This window comes from Vidua macroura, chromosome 5, assembly GCF_024509145.1.
Source record: "Vidua macroura isolate BioBank_ID:100142 chromosome 5, ASM2450914v1, whole genome shotgun sequence".
NCBI classification, from domain to species: domain Eukaryota; kingdom Metazoa; phylum Chordata; class Aves; order Passeriformes; family Viduidae; genus Vidua; species Vidua macroura.
Window position 1 is genome coordinate 4,775,230 of NC_071575.1, and position 18,031 is coordinate 4,793,260.

At 38.1% G+C, this 18,031-nt stretch overlaps 1 protein-coding gene across 2 annotated transcripts in view; it reads right to left on the bottom strand.

The window, feature by feature from the left end:
- Positions 1 to 18,031, bottom strand: part of ERC1 (ELKS/RAB6-interacting/CAST family member 1) — a 271,097-nt gene that overhangs the window by 241,533 nt on the left and 11,533 nt on the right. The gene's annotated exons all lie outside the window — the stretch shown is intronic.

Sequence of the window (18,031 nt, forward strand, 5' to 3'; positions counted from 1 at the left end):
GGCTTGGAACTACATCACCTTTAAGGTCCCTTCCAACCTAAACCACTCTATGATTATATGGATAAGTTACCTGCAAGCTGAGAGAGATGAATCAGTTCTTGCATTGCATTCTATCAGTGGCAATATTATCATTAAGAACTTGAAATTCAAGCAAGATGTATTAAATCCTCTTAAAAATGGCAATGGAAATCCACCACTGATTCTCTTTGTGGTATTTGAAATGATAAAAATAACACACCCCTTAGAACAGTTGTGAAAGAACAAGTTTTAATTTCTCAAGAAATGGTTAAGAAAGGAAGACTTTCAAATCCCACCTCATTTCTTGAGAAAGGTCCCTGGAGGTGGATAATTGAAGGGCCTGAAACTACAAAGGAATGTCAAATCCTTATAAATACACTCTCTCTATTGAGCAAATTCTTTACAAAAATGGTCTAGTTTCTTGAAACAAAAGCCTCTTTCCCAAACAGGGATAATAAATTTGGAAAGGAGAAAAAAAATTAATTAATGCTTTCACAAAGAAAAGAAGACCGAGCATTTCCACAATAAGAATCCCTGGCACTAAAAGTTAAATTCTGGTCAGGAACAAGCCAAGTTTCTGGGTGTATGATCTCAGTAGTGAAGGTGAGGGGGAGGAAGGCTCTCCAAAGAGATTCACTGAGCTGGACTCACAGCTGTAACTATTTAAGCAGGTGCAGACAGGTATGGGCAATACACAGAGTGTATTGTGTGTGATTGCAACAGTGCTTTTGCACCTGAGTGCTGATGGTGCAAGAATATCAACAACACAGGTGTGAGAGATCACCCAAACAAATCAAACACTTGGAATTCAGGAAGGAATTCAGGCATGCAAGAAAGAACAACAAAACTTGTGAGAAGAAAACAATTTCACCAGCAGACAGTGAAACTACAGAGGGGAAAATCCAAAATAAGCCAGCCAGACAGTGGTAAACCAATTGTGTGTTTTCGACAGAGACATGTTGAAGAGATTCAAAGTATTTAAAATAAATGTATGTTTTTATATATACATATGTGCATATACAAACTCACATATAAACATATTTAATAGAAGATAAACAGAAAGTAATGTCCTGACACATCCCAAAGAAAAAAATTGAGACTCAGAACTCATAAGGGAAGTTAAAAAGTCCTATTAAATGCTTTTAAAGCCTGAAAATAAAACAGAAGGGGGGGGTAAGTGACTAAATAAAAGATCTTTCACAGCCTAAAATGAGGAAAGGTATAAAATTTGCCAGGTACTTACACAAACTAGCATTTTAAAAGATTGCAATAAGGAAGATGAACCAATGGGGAATCTAAATTAGTGGTGAAAGATGAAAAAGTCAGATTGCTTGCTGTATGTTTACTTCACAAGCTTTGGAAGAGCTTATGATAACATGAATGCTTAATCTGGAAAGTAATGGGAGACTGCTGAAATCTGTAATGAGGTATTACAGTGTAATGAACTTGCACACTCCAAAGTCAATGCCAGCACTCACTCCCAGGTATGTGTAGGTGTTCTGTGTGTACATGGCGAGGGTTTGGCACTGAGAGCTGCAGGGTGGCCTCTGTGAGAAGAGATCAGCACTTGTACCCATCCCAGACAGGTAGAAGAGCCAGGAAGGAAGGAGTGAAGTCAAGCCTGGGAAGGTGGGGGAGAGGAAGGTGTTTTTTAGGTTTGTCTTTGTTTTGTCAGCCTACTGGTTTTAACAGGAAAAAAAACTACATTAATTTTCCAAAGTGAGTCTGTTATGCCTGGGGCAGTAATTGGTAAGTGATCTGTCTTTATCTCAGAGAATTTTTTATTTATTTTCTCCTCCTGGTCCCAATTGAGGAAGAGGGCCAAGAGAGTGGCTTGGTGAGCACCTGCCAGCTGGCCAAGGTCAGCCCCCAAAAAAGTTGTGAAGAAGTGCTTGTGCCACCGGACAAGCTAAAATCCTGGACACGTTGGGTACATTCAAGGGCACTGAGAAAGACTTATTTCTAACACCCAGAAAGAATGTAGTGATAACTTAGCTAAGTCAATTTACTGCAAAAGAAAAAATACAAATCGTGAATTAAAAATTAGATGCTTAATTAGATGCAATGGATTTTTTTGCATGTAACATTTGTAACTGATATAAAAAAGTTTTTTTTTAAAAATCAGGTCTTTAACTTCTAAAAGCTGATTGTAGGCATGCATTTTATAAATCGGTTAAACAGACAGTGCATGAAGAATTAAAGTGTAGATTAGAATAAAATGGCTAACTATACTCTGAAAAATCAAACTCTAAGGCCAGAGAAAACCCTCAGGAAACCTGGATGGCAAGATTATAGAAAAAACTAACATGGTCTGACCTGAATTGAAACTGAACAGTGAGCCAAAAGCAGAGCAGCTACAGAACTGTCATAAAGACTAAACACTTCTTGAAGTTAAAAAAAGATCAAGTGACAACATAAGGCTCACCACAAAACTCTCTTACAGATATGCCTACATGTTGATTAATATTTTAAATGCACCAATACCATCTGTAACATAATAACTTCCTCCCTCAGAGACATATTTAAAAATAAATGATAGGCATGACCGTTAGTTCAGTTGCTTTGAAACAGAAAAACTCTGTTCATAGAAATTTACATTAAACTTACAGAAAAAATTACGAAAAATGCATCTAGTAAAGAAACCAACAAATATTTAAAAATAAATCTGCAGTAGAATCAAAGCTAAAGAAAAGGTGGAAGGCAAAGCAAATAAAGATCTATGCCCTGAACACAGTATTTGGAAAAATAAGAGTTAGAATTTTATAAATAACCTTGTATTTGTGGGAATACTGTCAAACAAGCCTTGAAGTCATGAGCCTGGAAGTCATCTGGATCCAATGCATCTGACAGCAACTGCTCACTGTAAAGCCTGCATGCTTCATGAAGAAAAGAACACAGTGCTGGCAAGAGAACAAGAGCAATTGCCATCCCCGACACTTCCACTCAGTTTTAGCAGACAAGGTGAGTTCTGGTGCCTTGGACTGTCAGGCAGGAGAGAACAGCTCAGCTGCTGACACGCAGACTGCACGCCTGGGCAGCTGATACTCTGCAGTACCTCAAGCAAGGAGATGTCAGAAATACTGGAAACAAACACAGATAGGTTCCAGTTTTAGAACTACCAATGTCCTCAGTATAGTCTGGGGGGCAATGCTTTGGTTGTCTCAAAGTCCACTCAGTATTACTGCATTTTCTGCAGCTGAATGTATGTGGCAAGCCCAGTCACAATGGAAGAACGAGATCTTGGGTTGCTATCAAGGCTTAGACTGGAAAACTTGGGCCATATTATTTAGACTGGAAACCTAAGCACACATAATACATTATGCCAATCTATGAAAACCGAGTTATGATACAATAAATCAGATTGAAAAGGACAGCACAAGCTTATCTAGTTTAACCTCTTACTCAAGGCATAGTCATCGATGAGATCAAATCAATTTGCCAAGAAATTTATTCAGTCACATCCTGAAAATCTTCTATTTATATCCATTATTTCTCATCCTCCCACCATGCAGCATCCAGTCTAGTTCCTCTTCTCAAAAACAACCTCATCGTATGGGAAGGCTGCTATTAATCCTCTCAAAGCCTTCCCATCACCAAATTAACCCATTCCATCAACCTCTTCTCACAGGACCTGTGCTTCAGCCCACCAGTCACTCTGACACCCCTCTTAGAAGATGCCACCAAGTGACATCTTTTCCTGCACTGAAAGCTGGACAGAGTATTCTGCATGTGGCTGAGTAAGTGTGAAGCTGAAGGAAATAATCACTGCACAAACTTCTCTGCTGCCACAATGCATCATCCCTGCCTCATGTCCACCTTGCTGCCCACCAGGTCCCCAAACCCTTTTCCACAGAGCTGCTCCCACCCAGTCACACCCTAACCTCTATTTTTCCTAAGAGCTTCTTATTCCCATCATCCTTGCTGCATTTCATGAGCCTCCTGCCCCTTCCTTCCTGCAGACTGAGTCCCCGTGCACATCAGCTCTGCCCTTCAGAGAGCAACTGGTCCCCTTAGGGTGGTGCCATCTGAATGAATGGGACCTCGTCACCTCCATCCAGGTCCCTGAGGAAGATGTCAAACACGACTCAGGTTGTTACAGGCAACTGGGTAGTGATTAATCACATCCTGAGCCTGATCCTACAAGCTGCTTCTCCCCCACCTGGCTGCCACCTGACTGTGGCATTCTAAGCAGCAATGACAAGAGTGCTGTGGGAAACAGTGATGAAAGCCTGACTAAAGGCAAGCTGAAGGACAGCCACTGCTCCTTCCTCATCCACAAATCCTGACTTTTTATCACAGAAGGCAAAGAGATCAGGCATGATTAATCCTTGACAAATCCATCCTGACTGTGCCCAACCACGATCCTGTCACTGACATGCTCAGAAATGTGTTCCAAAAGGACTCATTCCACAGGGACTGAAGCAGAAAGCACCATCCTCTAACTCCATGGCTTGTCCTTTGGCCTGTTTTGAAGATTGTGGAACATTGTTTCCACAAAGGAGACCCCTCCCCAGTTGCTTTAGTCTTTTAAGAATGACAGAAATAAGCCTTCCAGTGGCATCAAACAGCCATCTCCTCACCCTCACACTCATCCTGTGGTCTTGCAGGGATCAAGTCTTCTCAAGGAAGCCCTGGGTCAATCCACATTCAATTCATGGCTGATAGTTACCCTCCCTGAACCACATCTCTGATCACAGAGGCCTGGGAAATCTTCTCTGGTACCTGAGCAGATTGGCATATCACAGAAAGATGCAACATTTTGTTCAAATGTGTTCTCTCTATTTGCATACTGTGGGAGACTGTGGGAAGCCAAGTGGGAAGGATAAAGAAATTGAGTAATCTGTCTGGGGGATCAACAGTAGTCTATATTTCACAGTGAAATATCTCAAGTTCCACAAGCAGGAGTTGGGGAAAAAAAAAAACAAAACCAGCCTTTCCTTAATATCTGCCCAAGAATGGTGACCTTCAGAAACCAAAACAAAATTTAATGAGTTTATAAAATCAAAAGGAAAATTCAACACTCATTTATAATTTCCAGACAAACTCTGTTCTGAACACAGATATTGTGAGCAAAGTGTAAATGATTCACAAGTGTTGGCATAAGCAAGACTGATTTCATTCTAGAGTTCATTAAAAAACATGTTGTATGTAATAAAAATACATTTACAGTTCTAAGGGTATACATTTTAATCTCGTTTCCCTCAGCCCTGCTGCTTAAGGAACACGTCATGTGAAAATCAGCCTCTTGCCAAGTCACTCCTTAGTGAGAACAGTTCCCTGACACTCAGTTCACCCAAAGATTTCACTCAACTCTCTAAAAGCAATACCAGCAAAAGGGAACAGTGACAAATTATCTGAGATTAATGGTGGTGGAAATACAGCATTTTTAAAACAAATTCCATCCAAGAACTACATTAAAAAACATTTGTACAGTTCAGGACTTCCTAATATTTGGGTTGACTCATACTGAATTGACTCTATTTACCATATGCTGACTGTGTGCTCGCATTATTACACCACCAACTGCAACTCCTTTGGTGCAGAGACTGATGGGGACTAGAGGGGGAAAAAAACCTGTAGAGATGTTACTTACTGATACTTCTCAGTGGATCTGGAATTTCATTGCAGAAAAGAATGGTACAGCAGGAATGAGCAGAAAACTGAGATGAATGGGGGAATACAATTAAGACAACAGCTGAATGTTTTTTCCAGGGAGTTTCTGAAAGGTGTTGATTGTCAGTTTGGTTTATTTCCCTACAGCTTATGATAGCCACACTCTTTTGTTGTTGATCTGCCTGTTGGGCATTCAGAAGATGCACAAATAATTTGTTACAATGAAGTCAACATAAAACTGTGTTTCGAAATGAGGTATTACAGGAACTCCACAAAAAACAGGGCCCTTCTTGTTTCCATGTCAGCCATGTAAACCAGTAGCTTGGATACATAATGTGTGTGTGCCTTAGGGCATAACCTGTTGCACAAAACTGAACTTGTGCAATTTAAATGATTCCAACATCAAAAATGACAAAAATAATTATGCTACTCATCTCCCAACAGTCAGCCCAGCACTGAAGGGCAAAAAGAAAGGAAATGTGCTTAAGCAAGAGGAAACCAGCCCAAAAGAATACAAATTATTTGGGAAGAAAAAATATTTAACTACAAATTAAATATTGTACATGATGGTACAATAATTTACTTCTAAAAATACTTCTCTAATACATTACACTCCATGTTTTAGATAAGCTCCTATCATCTTGATTTAATAGCACCTGTTAAAAGTGTTATTAAAGATATTGCTTAATAGCACCTCTTAATGACAAAAACCCAGATGTGATAGACAAAAGTTCTGAAAATAAGTGAGATGTTTATGCAGAGCATGTTAGCATAGGTTAAAAGGGAGGATGTTTCCTACTGGAAACTAAATCTCTTTCTGGCATTTACAGCAGTTTTGTAACTTGGAAGCACTAACACCCTGTCTTTCATTACTGGTAATTCAGGTTTATCATGCAGTGTACAAGGGATGCAAAGTATCAGTTATACCTGGCAGAACCTCAGCCAGTTACTTCTGACCTGAGATCATAAACCACCAAATTCATATAGTCATGTTCTGCCTTATCAATTACAAAATACCTTAACAGTCACTCTGCTGTGTGCAAATCTGCCCAATCCAGTCCAGAAAGTGACTTTCATAAATTAAGAGCAGTCTTTTTACCAGACTTTCTTTCCATCACTCCAAAAACATGAAGACTAAAATGAAATCATTCACATGGTAACAAATTTTGCAAGTTAAATACCACTGCTGTTTGCAGTATATATAAATATGAATAAAAAGGTAGGCACCACTGATTTTCATAGCTTAAAGAACAACAAAAGAAGCCTGGCTGAATGGAAGATTAAGGGCAGAAATTACCCATCCACTAAGAATTAAAAAAAAAAAAAAACCCATAGAAGAAAAATACAGCATCTTCCCCCTTAAAATGAAAAAGCAGTGACAATATAAAAACATTGAACTAAAATAACCCATTTTTATGAAAAAAAATAAAAAATTACTTCTGCATTTTTGTAGTGAAGTCTGCTATTCCTTAAGTTCTACTGGACAGAGTAGAATTTCAGAAAATTAAGTGCTCAGCAGCAAACCCTCAGTTTCAGCTATGTATAAGCCTGTATAGCACATTGACCCTCTTGCTGTTGATACACGACTAAAATTAGTGCCTTCACTCAAGTGTTAATCAGCACAATTATATGCAGTGCATATGAAGGTGTCACAGCATCAACTACTGTCTGACTTTAATAATCAGGTCTTTCTGCACCAAATCACCTGCTAACAAGCTCAACCTGTGAAGTACAGATCTAGTTTTCCCAGATCAATCTTCAAAGACTGTCTAGCATTCAGCACTTCACAAAGAAACATTAACAACTGTATTAAGTATAGAAGAAAGTGAATTAATGATTTCGTCCACAAATTCCCTTTCAAATTAAAGAAGCTCAACATGAAACACTAGAAAAAGTTAATTAACAAAAAAGCAATGTTAAATATAAATGAATGACAATTCTCACACAGTCAGAAAGGAGACAGACCTTAGACCTCTCAAAGGCACACAGATCTGAGCTAATTCAACCAAATGGAAAGGAGGAGAGGAAGAATTTTTTTAATATGTACACACTAAATGGATTCTGCATTGAGAAAACACAGCATGCAGTTTTGAATGCATTCCCAGCTTTAGCAGAAAAATAAAAAAAAAGCTTTCCCTAGATAGACACTATAACTTGGAACCCTCTTTAAGTCACAAACATTGGATTTTGAATCTTACTCGTGGAAGATGGAGGAGAGAAAACGTAACAGCCGTACAACCACTTGCTCAACTGTTATATGTTAAGTGCAAAGCACAACTTTAAAGTAAGTTGTAAACATATTTACAACCAAGAACCAACCAAAATAAGATGGGTTTTCTAAAAGCAATTTGAAGGTATACAATTTCCAACTAAAATGGCTTACAAAGGACTAATTAGTAGAGGAATGAGTTTAAGAATCTCACTAGGATGTTACCCAACAGCAGAAAGCATCAAAAATCATAACCTGAGCACACACAGCAGTACCCACACCTACTTCAACTCTTTGGTCAAGCATGTGCACAGACCTCCTCACAAATCCTGGCCAAAGCATGCTTCTTAAAACTTTTCTGTCATTCTCTCAATACCATCTGCTAGTTCATACCAAAATTAAATCCATGTTAAGAAAAATCCGTATTACTCATTTTACTGCAAGGTGATTTTTCAGTTTCCCTCCCCCCAAAATAAGTTACTGCAGGTAATTCATTTTTTTGGAACATTCCAGTCATAGTGAAGTGATGAGAAAGTCTAAATGCATCCCTACAAAGAGGATCATAAAATGGTTGAGTTAATTTTCCTTCACCCATAAAAAGTGCTGTTGACTGCACATATAGAGCACACTATTTACTTTCTCATATGAAAGTATACCTATGGTTTCCTAGAAAGGTCCCTCCTTTGAGTAACTAAGGTCTCAGATCTATTAGAATGGTTACACATTAACAGGCTCACAACTGCATGGCCAAACCTGATCTCTCAGACATCAGCTGAGGGAAAAATTTAAATGCCATCCTCCAAATCAAAGCTTCCACAAACAGAATAATTTTACTTTACTCAACAGATACACAGGCTGATGAAGACTGGGAAATTCACCTACCCCCAAAATAAAAAACACCTATGGTTGTAGGCCTTTTGTACAACTACTTTGGATAAATTATTAATCCTCACAAACAACAACATCTTAAAATTAACTTATGTGCAAACCAAAGGGAGACTTCAGAAAAGTACATAAATGTGTTATGCTAATGGAAGCCACACAAATATGCCACAGTTGATGAGATCAAAAAATTATCTAGATTTTTACCACTGTCCTCTCCCTTCTTATCAGAGTTACTGAGCTGCACAATCAGAAAAACACTGGTATTGGTATTTAACTAAGCTGTACCTAGGAATCACAACACTGTCATTTGCACTCCCAAACTGAACAGAGATGAATAATGAATCACCAAAGAATCTTATTCTCAACATTTACCCAACTGAGGGAAATAAGGGAGTTACTTCCTAAGTCTCCAGTGCAGGGCACATTATTTCCTGACAATCTATTTAAAAGCCTTTATTCCGCTTGTTCTTTCTGCCCATTCCCTTTTCCCAGCATTATTCTGAGATCCCCTGTTTCACCTATTAGCACTAATTCTCAGCCTAAAGCTTTTGTCATCCTCTTCATGGATGTCCTCCTCTCATCCAACAAGGAAACACTGAAACCTCTTGCCACAGAAGCCAAAAACACTTGCAGAACTTGATGTAAATTTTTAGTCAATGCCAAATACAAAAGTATGGCCACTCTTAAAGAGCATGTATCTTTCTCATGAATCAACTGCTTCTGTAGATCAGATCCAAGGTATTAATTGACTATGGAAGAATAGTATCTCCTCCATAGGGAGGGACATTTTATTTTCCAAACAGGTTGGTGTTTCTTAGCTATGTTGATTTTGACATTTATAACATTTTAAGCGCTTTGGTATGATGTCCTGAATCATTTAGCAAATCAAATGTTTATTTTTAAATGTCCCTATCTCTCTAAAGAGAAAGAGACACAAGATCAGCCTCATGGAAGCTTCTGGCTGTGAGATCAGATGCTGCAATAGGCTGCGTGGGTAGCTCTAACAAAGAAAGCTCCACTGATCTCATGTTACTTTTGTTGCTTCGTGGTTTATTTCTGTTCATCCAAGAACTGATACCCACTTACAACATGTGAAGTCTAATAAATTATGCCAATAGTAAAATTAAAAAAAAAAAAAAAAAAAAAGAACAAGTCTAACAACAGGTTAAGCCTGAGACAAGAACCTGTAGGTACAAGGTCGCCCTAAGACAATATGCTACAACACAAATATTCAGAAAGCTTTTCTCTCCCCTCAGTCAAAACTAAGTATTTGTCATCTGAGACACGATTCACTAAAAATCAGACTACTACTCATACAATTTCGTGATCCTTGTAAGGAAAAAAAGGTATATATGCCTCATCTCACTGCATTAAAAAAGGGTAGGATTTGTGTGGGGGTGTATATACACACATAATACATATATTTATAACACATATTAATGCCAGGAGCAATCAACTGCTATGGAAGAAACAGATCTTGTACAAAGTACCTGAAGTAACAAGATTTTAATTTCTGAATTATGGCACTTCATGTGCTGGTTTGTTTTAATCTTAGAAACAAGTTCAGAAACAAGTGACAAGAAGCATCAGAAGAAGTGTGTGGCCTTGTATTCTTTGGAATCCACATCCACATATAATTAGAAGACCATCTGTTCACAAAGTTTACCCACTCAAGGTAGCTGGTACCTGTTGATAAGAAGGATCAAACAAGTCCATAAAGTCAATGTCAAGTCTACTGTCTCGTGTGCAAGGCTGCATCTGTGACATGTTTTAGGCAGTGAAAGACTCTTCAGTGAGGTGCCTGCTTCTCCACAGTGCTGCTCATGAGAACTCAAGGACACTCTATGTATTGGCCAGGACAAAAATGCATTTGATACAGATAGCAGTGAGGCTTAATTTTGGATTACCATCTATTACTTGCTTGCTGTCACCCTGCTTCTCTCTCCAGCCCATTAGAGCAGGGAAAGGGGGAGGAGAATGGAAGAAGCAGGAGGGGGTACCAGTGCAGAAACAGAAGTGTTTAACACACTACAGAACCCGATTACAATGTAGATATCATAGAGGAACAGGCATTAAGCAAAGCACCTGAAGTAAAATTTATCCTCCACCTCTCTGCCACACTTGCAAAACATTGAAAAATATCTTTTTCCCAGGCAGCTGATCGCCATCACTTCCTCCCTCAATAAAAAAGTGTATTTTGTGTTACACCTGCAATTCAAAAAGTCATCACCACCACAACCTGATGTTATTTTGTGTGCTTGCCATGAACTGCCCAAGATGGCTAGAAATCTACACACTGCCTTCAAATTAATTTTGATGTTGTGAAATCAAATTCTGGAAGAACCTGTCTCCAGCCAGTTGCTCACACTTCCTGGCTTATACTACTTATTTTCCAAAATAGTGATAACAATCATTAGATTTTAAAAGAAGTCCTTAACAGGAATTGCATGCAGCTCAGAGCAGCAAGGACTACATTTTCCCCTGTTTTAATGGGATCCTGGATCACTACCTCCCACCCAGGGACAAGCAAAAGCAGCCCACTGCTCACACGCTTTAATCATTTAAATAGCAACAGGAGTAAGAAGTAATACATAAATTAATCTTAAAACCTTGTATACAGCTCAACAAACAGCTTAAAAGCAACAAGTTCTTTAGGTTTACTGATGATTGTACATTACTTAGCATTCCAGTTTACAAACGAAGTTGCTAAAATTAAACTGAAGAAGGCAGTCACATGGTATTTATTCCTGTAACTGTTATACATAAGTTTAACTCCTCTGATTTCTAAAGCAATGATCACTAGAAAAAGCCTTAATGGTGTTCTGTGCCAGTATTTTGGCATCTGATTATGCTCATTTTGGGGAGTACATATGCATAACAAGACTATTTCAAGCTTTTGGGGGGCTGGGGTTCTTTTTTTGATTGCTTGGTTTTGGGGTTCGAGTTGGGTTTTTTTTTGGTGGAGGACAGTTTGTTTGGGGTGTTATGGGTTCTTTTTTCTTTAAAGAATACAATCTCTTCCTAGGGTGAATCCCTAAGAAGGCTTTCTTAATGGAGGTCAACAGATAACAATTTGGATTACCACAAGATCTCTTCAAATACTGATCTAGATATTGATAGATCCTTCCTTTCTTTTCTTTATGGTTTAAATGTCAATACTGCCTTAGCAATTGCAAAACATGATGTATATTGGAATGCCTCAATCTCCCCTAAACAGTGCAGAAGTTTTTAGTGTTTAATCCAAGGTTATTAACAGGAAAAAGAAGTAGAGTTTTCTTGGGATATTTAATACTCTTTGGAAGCAAAATCATCACTAAACCAAACAGGTTTTTTTGTGATTTACAAAGATCTCTCCATTCCAATGGCATTCTGCAAAACCTTGAGTTGCTACCTGCTTCTCAAGGCTGCCAATATAACCCAACACCCCCTTCTGCTTCGCAGTCCAAGCTGATGCTACTGCAAGCACTAAGCAAATCTCTTAGACAGAACAACTGGTATCACCACAGAAGGAAGCTAAATACACTTTGTCCTTGTATTTTTTTCCACTACAGATGGTGACTCTGACCTTTCCAACAGAACCAATATCAATCTGAAAATACTACGCATAAACATAATTATGTAGACTTTGTGGGTTATGAAACTAAGTTTTGCTGAAAATACTTTCTTTTCAAGGTCTACTGCTTGTTATCTTCAGACCAAAAAATGGAGATATAGTTATGATTCACTACATTCAACAGATGCAGCCATTTTTCCATGTGTTCAACAGATTATGTCAAAAATTATACGTAAGAACTACAAAGCATTATCCATTCAAGGAAAAAAAAAAGTGTAATCCTCAATAGCTATGCTACCTGCTGGCAAGCAGTTGTAATTTGATTTCTGTCAAGGATCTCAAATCACCACTAACCACTACTGAAAACACTGCTGTTTCATTGTGTCCCCTAAACACAAGTGTATACAGAAAATATATTCAAAGGAATTCTATATTAGAACATCTTGAGCACTACCAAGTTTATTCCCTTATTCCTCTCCTGCCAGCTGAGCCTAAAAGTGTAATTTCACAATGTTTTTTTCTTCAATTACTAGTTCAGATAGCTGGCATGACTGCTCTTCATGAGTTATCAAACACACTACTTTCAGAATACAAAAATGTCCCCTCTAAACTCTTTTGGTCTCTAGCTTTTATCTCAGAGCATACATATACACAAATATTTATCCAAAATACAAAAGTTCCTCTGCCTTACTAATGTCTTAAGAATTAAATGGACTGTTAACTGTATCCTAGAAATCTACTTTGCTGAAAAAAAACCTTTTCTTTCCAACTAACAGTTTAGTCAGGGTGGCCCACTCTGCTGACCATCTTCATATCTTTGAGGCTTCCTAGTATCACCAAATTGAAAAGAGTTTAATAAAAGCTCTATTTCAGTTTTTGGTCCTGAGGCATACCTGAAAAATGGACATAAGACCAGCACAAATACAACCTTTTCTCCATGGCCTGGCAGTCCCACTAAAGTGCTCCTCTCCTTTCTACTTAAATCAATACCAGGCCAACACATGAGAATGGTGGATTTGGCACTGTAAAGCTGTAACATCAGCAGAAATTACCTGTAATGGAGGAGCACCTCTGCACTATTGCCATCATCTATCATTGTTAAATGTTCACTGGGCAAGTAAGAAAGAGGAAACCTTACACAGTTTCAAGCTACCTAGTTCATACTTTTAGAAAGCAAGAACACTTAAGGAAAAAAATTACTAACTCCAACACCATAAATAGAATAGTGCTGAAAGGAACAAAGGCTTCTAGAGAAACACAACATTACAGACCAGACTTTTCAGGAACATAAACACTAAATGGTGGAATAACACACTGCCACCCTAGTTAGGAGTCTAATATCTGCACAGACTCAATACATATTAGAGAAAGAATTATAGCAGAAAGAGTCTGCAGTCTCTAAATTCTGCAGAATTTGAAGTAATCCCTGCTCCAGATTAACAGCAAAAAAAGCACAGTTAAACTACTAAATTCAACAGCACCTCTGATGTCACCTGTTTTATTCCAAGCTGCTTTTAAGTTGGTAGTATTCCCCTTATATGTTTAATGGATCAAGTAGAAAGCAGCTGTTCAGCCTATGCTACAGCTCAAAGCAACCCAAGGTATTAGATCCTACCTCAAGAGGAAACACGGGACAAAAGGAGCCTTGGGGAATACAGATAACCACAAAATGTCTAGTTTTATTTCCTTACAGAACTGAAAAAAAAGACAGAACACAGGGTGTTCTCTTGGGTGATCACATGACAATTTCTGAGGTCATTATAAAGTGCTGCAATTTGATAAATGCTTCAGATACCAAGCACTCTAGAGGAGGTAGTTTTGAGTTATTCTGAAAGAGAACTGAATTACAATTTCATGCTGCAGCTGGGGAAAGACAGAAGGAACCTTAAAGCTGACAGAAATGTAGAGAGCCAACAGGCATGTGCCATTGAAGGAATTATTTAAATGCAATGCTCTGGGATACAGAAAATGCCTTTAAGCAATGCCTATGGAAACATATATTGCATGACTAAACACCAAGAAGGAAGAAAGCTTCGTTTTCTACCAACAAATAACCAGCTCAGGAATGGGGCTAGTAATAGAACAACACAGCACTAAGACATATCAATTGTCTTTTAATACATAATTTAAAAAATTAAACCAATGAAGAAGTGAGAATCAATCTGATTTTCAGAGAAAGAATGTACTCATTAGAAGCTCAGACAGTCATAACACCAGGACCCAATGCATTTAAGAGGTTAACACATGGACAACTACACTTTTGAAAGTGAGATGCTCATTATCCACAACAAGAAATGGAAAATACTCCTGACTCTGGGGAATACTGGTGAAATGCTGGAATACCTCCATCACAGTAAAGTACAATGTCTTCAAGTGCTTACCCCAAGCCAGGTGAAACTCCTTTCAGAAATATTTTCTTGGTTAAACTCTCTGACTCAGACATCCAAGGTCTTGAACCACAGAAAGACCACAGAAATGCATCAAAGTAAAAAGATGTTTTCAGCAGTACCACACTATTTTGGCTGAAACATAAATCTGATCTTAAAAGTAGATCAGTCAAATGTGGAAATTTCAATGCAGGGCGTTAGACATGAAATTTGCATTGCACTACTTATTTTAAGGCACAATCATCTTGTCATAAGCAAGTTTCAACTGAGAGGAACTCCTCTGTCCTTGAGTTTCACATCACCCCACCACTGCCCAGTTTCTAGGCAAATTATTTCTGTCATGGTGCAAAACATACTCACTGTCTTTCCTTTCCTCTTCTGGCCTCTGATGAAGAGGTTTCCAGGGAAGCTTTAAACCACACATACTAAAAAATTTTTCAACTCAGAAAGATACAGCTCCCACTAAAGCATTTAGAGGAGAGTGACAACATGCCAAAACCAAGCTCCTGTTTACTGGTTTCATCAATTTCTCCTTGAATATGCATGGGTTTGCATAACTGAGCAATCATTTGCACTTTCCTCTGGGCTTCTTGTGAAAAAGGACTGGTTAAGTCATCCACACTGCACTGAAAACTGTCGTGTTTTTCCAAGAAACTATGTTAACTACAGGAATACCTTCCATGTTTAGTTTTGACCTCTTCAAAGTGAGCTTTCAATGACATTCCCCATTCATGTAAAGAAAGGATTTTCTGTCTCTTCAGGATCAGTAACAAAGGATGAAAATAAAGCTCCACTCCCCAGCTGCAGCATTTGCTCAGAGCATCTGATGAATCCAGCTGTGTTGCACCACAACTGGGGAAAAGACCACAGCTGGGCAAGACTGCAGGACTGCCCACCCACGTGAGAGCTACAGAGAGCATGTGCATGAAATTCCCAGGATTATATCCAAGATAGCCCTCCTGCCTAGCGCCCTCAGAGGACAACCAAAAGGCTGTGACTGCCTCAGGACAGGCAGCATGCTCTTTCATCTCCCCACTCATTCTCTGAGCTTTACTGAACCCAGAAAATTTCCTAGAAATCAATAAGCAACACATTTATTGGTACACATTCCCAAGAAAAGAAAACTCCAAGATGCATTTACTCATAGAAGGCTGAGGTAGCAATCAACCAGGGCTCACATTTTCAGGTACTTTTAACAACTCCCAAATTCAAGGGGCAATTCAAACACTCAAGCTGAGGTGACAAGAACAGCAATACAATCAGGAACAAGCAAGTGTGTGTAGAAGAATGAAGAGCCATGACCACAGGAAAGAGATTGAGATGACTATCAGATAATGGTAGGAGTCAGCCAGCATCTTGGCTCCATGAGTTGAGACGATTTTTAACAACACAACTGGTCTGAGATAAACTTTTATATAAAGCACAAGTACTACACGTGCAAGAAGTCTTTTTTAAAAGTGATGTGCTGAAATACTCATAATTAAGTGTAAAGCTCCAGTTCCTGCAATTATACTGGAACTCATTTTAGAAGGAGGCTGAAGAGGTAATGAAGATATTTTCTGGTCCCCCAACACATCTGGGAAATTCTTTGTTCAGAGTCTAAGCAGAGACGTCTGTTTAATTAGAGAAAATCCTATTAAATGATCTTCCACGTGAAGGGCTGAAGTGACCAACTCCAAAAGGGTACAGAAGACACAGTGAATTCAGAATTTAATTAGAACATACTGTTAGCTAACTATAATCTATTAATTAGCATTCTTAGTTTTTACAGCTCAATGCAATAATACCTCTTTACTTTTAAATTGTACCCTTCTTACTTTTGGACCAAAGTCATACAATTCTACCTGTGTGGTAGTAATTACAGTGATTGCCTAGAGGACAGCAGCCTAGAAATATCTGTATTTAATATCTAATTAAACATATAAATATTTAATTAGGGGATAAAAGAAAGACCAAGAAAAAAATCTAAGCAAAATCACTGTTCTCTACTGTATTCATATTTAGTAATTGCTTAGTCCATTCTAAACCCTATATTCATTGCATTTTTATTGCAAGATTTCCAAAGCATCCTCAAATGCCAAAACTGATTTCAGAAAAGGTGCTATTGTATTCCAAGACAGTCTCTTCAATATGAAGAAAGGGCCAAAAATGAGAAGAATTTAAGAATTAAAAGACATACCTGCAACTGAAATACAAAGAACACCAGAAAAGTTGAGTGATTAGTATTCCAGATATTTGTTATCCTGGTAGTGCACCATAATAACTAAAATTTTCATTACATTACTGCTTCTAAAGAAATCCTACCTTTGCAATAAAAATTATTTTACTTCAGGTTTTCTGCATTCTCATGACATAAGTAAATGAAGACAAAGTGTCACACACCTTAAGAAGTCCCACAGGTTGTGATACCATAGACAGCTATAAAGCTAAATGACAAGTTCATTAAATAATTTCATATTATCTCAGGGAAAGCAACTTACTTTCTTCAACTCAAGCTCTTTAAAAAGTGAAAAGAAAATTGCAGACAGGTTCAGTGTAGTAGACTAATCACTAACCAAAAGTGATTTACTATTTACTACCAACCAAAATTTACTATTTAAGACAGGCTACCTGAAAGGAGAGTACAACAAGCAGTACCCTTTTCCTCCAGCATTTCCCTCTCCCCTTCACCTTCTAAAGCAATCTTACAAAAAGCATTGCCTAAAATAGCAGCTATACCTTAAAAGCTACAAGAACATTGTCACATTTGAATTATGGAGACTTTCATTAAACGTGCTTGGATACTTAAAAAAGCACATTAAGGGAAAGTAATTTTGTCATGATGAAAGCTGACTTACATTTCAGAGAACTTTTGGAGTTGGACACTGGGTCTGTTTTCCATTAGAATAGTGAGGTTTTTTACCTGACAGACCAGAGAGGTGCTGAACCCACATTTGGCCAGAAGCTACTAAACAGGAGGACACTCATTCAAAGACAAATATTTACTTCAGGACTAAGGCAGCAAGGAGCTCTAGGTGGGAGAACTTTAAGAAAGCTTTTAATCAGTAGAACTGACTACAAAGACACCTCAATTTTAATCAGCCTCTGAATTTGATTTTAATTTGGAGATGCTTTTAGGATGCACAAGACCAAAGACCTAGACACCTGAGAATCTGTGTTCTTCTGCCTATTCTGAAACTGGCCAGACCACTAAAAAAAAAAAAAAACAAAACAAACCTGTAGGATGCTTTAGGACAGTAACATAACAAGAAATGCACAGTTTATGAAAAAAGAATAGCAAGCATGTATTAAACAGTGTTATTTAAATGTAGCCAAGAACACAATTTATATCTGCTTGTGAAAACTGCAGGTCTGGACATTTTAACT